This window comes from Chionomys nivalis, unplaced genomic scaffold (assembly GCF_950005125.1).
Source record: "Chionomys nivalis unplaced genomic scaffold, mChiNiv1.1 scaffold_57, whole genome shotgun sequence".
Taxonomy (NCBI): Eukaryota; Metazoa; Chordata; class Mammalia; order Rodentia; family Cricetidae; genus Chionomys; species Chionomys nivalis.
This window is the reverse complement of record NW_026646870.1, coordinates 260,961-264,222: the sequence shown is the minus strand read 5'-3', so window position 1 is coordinate 264,222 and position 3,262 is coordinate 260,961.

The window sequence follows — 3,262 nt, the reverse complement described above, 5'->3', positions numbered from 1 at the left end:
TTATGATTCTCATAAGCTCATGGTGCTTCACAGATTATTTGAAATGGGTTAATCAAGATGTGAGAATTAGCAACTAACAGGCTAGTCCTAATGGGCAAAGTATTATTTAAAATAATACAGTTTCTATGTAATTATTTTGGGTAAAGCTATCCAGTGTGGGAACCTGGTGGCAGAAAACATTCAGCTGTTCCTACAACTCAAAAGAGCAGTCAAAATTAAGCTCAAAACTTCACCACAGAAATGTGTATATTTAGAAATTCAAAAGACAGTTGTTTAATATATGAGTGTAACTTTTTATGGAGATGTGTATACATGCATGCAAAGGCCAGAATTAACCCTGGGTGTCTTCCTTGATTACTCTCTGTCATGATTAAGATACGTCATCTCTTTGAACCTGGAGCTGACCAATTACCCTTGACCAAACAACGGGTCTTAGAGACCAAGGGGTTGCTGTCTCCTCAGCTCTGAGTGATGACTTGATATCTTTAATGCCGAGATTTTTGCACAAGTTTGAAGGGATCAAATTTATGGTCTCCATCTGTATGGAATGCACCTTACTGACTGTGCCATGGCTGAAGTACAAGACAGTTGGTTAAAAAATATTGAGCTGTGAGCAAATATTCTGGATCACAAAAGGGAATCGTATAACTTTAAAAGAAGTGCTGTGGAGATTGAGATGGGAGACATTCAAACGTGAATGCCTTTGTTTCCTCCCCTCAAGTCTCCTGGTGGATGTGTCCAGAGGCCTACTGAATTATCACAGCATGGGGAAACTGCGAACTGTGAAATCTGTTTGGGCTCAGGTCTTGATATCAAATTTAGGGTGTAATTATATAAAAGTGTACATCCAAAGGAAACATGCAATGGTAGGTCTATCCCAGTAGTATATCGCTTTTTAAAGCAGATGTTAATTTCTGTAGATAATCATTTTAGAGGGGTATGACAGCAGATGCTCAAGGCCGAGGTGCATTGCTATAGATGCTTAAGGAAAAGAAATATTGCTCCAGATGCTCAAGACAGAAATGCATCATTGTAGATGCTCAAGGCAGAGATTCATTACATGGGATTGAGATGTAATTTCAGCTCCTGAGCTCTGACTGCCAAGATTTGTGGCTCAATAACTTTTAAAAATGATATCAGTATCATGTTGGGATAGGGACTTGGGGTTCTTCATTGCTCAGTGACCACCCTTGACTCCCTCACTGCCTCCTTTTTGCAGTCCCAATTTTTCTACTTTCTGATTATGAAAGCCATCTTTTGCAGTCTTAGCTTTTTCCAGAATGTAACTGAATTTACTCTCTGAAACTCTGAAACTACCCATGGTGTTACATGACTTAGCTTTGGTATTAGGTCCTCAACTTCCATTGATGCTCAGAATTCTTCATCTGTTTCCTTGTTGCTGCATATGTAATTGTGGCCATGTATGTTATACCTCATTCTGGATGCTCTACCTATTTTTCTGTTATTCCTGCAAATGGTTCATCCCAATGTACCTGAGAGAGAGACCACTCTGAGGTAGAAGACCAGCAAAGAGGACATTTTAATGCCCTGGTATTACAATCTCAGATGAGATGCTTGCCAAACCAGCAGACATTCTGTTCATATGATCAGAAGACAGGCAGATGTGCCTGTGTAGATTGACATCATCACATCCTAGAAGATGTATTATCTCCCAACTCTGTTAGTTATAATGCTTCTCCAAGTGTCCTTAATAAGCCTTTTTATTTTCATCTGTGAGATTGTTGTTGAGATTCTAGGGAGACATGCCTCCTTCTGTCCATGATGAGGATAACTCCAGGGAAAATGGTCATATGTGGCACACTCTGGCTGCCCCTCTCAGAAGAGAAACTTCCAATGCTTGTGCTAGCTGCTTGGAGATATTGTGGCCTAGACAGGAATAGTGACTGTGGAAAGAGCTGTGGCTGTTTCCTTCTTAGCTCAGGTCCCCTCCTCCATTTTGAAAGACTATAGGGTAGTGATCTCATACTCCCTTTCCTTCTCTTTTCTCTCTCCTGTCTGCGTCCACAATTGCAACTTCTTATCTGACTCTGACCCTTCAACCTCCCCATTTATAGATCTTTAATGCCAACATGTAGTCTTGGTTGGTAAACACTATCCTGCAGGGAAACTACATAAGATAGAAAGTAACCAACTCAAATTAATTATAGAGAGTCCATTAAACTGAGCAGATTCAATAGACCCCTTCCTCCAAACAATATTTTGGCAGTAAATATATAACCGAGCAATCATCACAGACAAATAGACATGCTTAGATGAAGCCCAGATCAAGTGAGCAAACAGATTTAAAAAAAAAATCACTCTTCAGTTCAACAAGCTGATTTGTTTGTGGAGGCCACTCATTAGTTAGTTTTCTGACCACGTTGATTTGAAATAATCACATAAAACCTATATTATTCACAATACTCTTTGGCCAATAGCTTAACCATATTTCTAGATTCCTCCCTCATTCTAAACTAACCCATTTGCATTTATCTGTATCACCACTAGTTCATGTCTTACCAACAAATTTTTGTAGCTCCAGAGTAGGTGATTTTCCCTGGTGGTGTCTAGGTGGCTTCTCACTGACCCCACCTCCTTTCTCCCAACATTGTTTACTTTTACCACCTAGGTCTATTCTGCTAAGCTACTGGCTGAAATAATGTTATTCATTAACCAATAAAAACAAACATAGACAGAAGGACTTCCCAAACCAACCCTTTGTCCAATGTATAAATTCCAAGAACTGGTATAAAAATTTATTATTAAATGAAGTACTTGAAAGAGGTTGATGTTTATTCTCACGATCTGGAATTAATGTGTTGGTGGGGAACCTACTTCCTCAAGATGGGCTAGGAAATTTGGCTTTTGATATTCGTCATTTTGTATCACTTCTCTTAATGTCTTCATTATTTTATGAGCACACCACTGTTTTCCTGTGTGACTCTTTTGATATAGGGGTTTGCCATTGAATTTAAAGACCATCCTAACCTGAAATGACCAATTTTGAGAATCTTAAGCTTCTATTTACCAAGTTCTTTTTTTAAATAAAATCCCTCAGATGGCTACCTTAATTAAGATATATGCTTCCCTGCTCCCATATTCATACTTACTTTTTCCCAATCATCCCAATTCCCCAAGTTCCCCCCATCCTCTCCTTCTTACTTTTCTCCACCCATCCCCTCTTATCCTATCCCACCCCACCCCCCAGATTCCAAATTTTTGCTTGAGAATCTGGTCTACCTTTCATATCCAGGAGAATAAC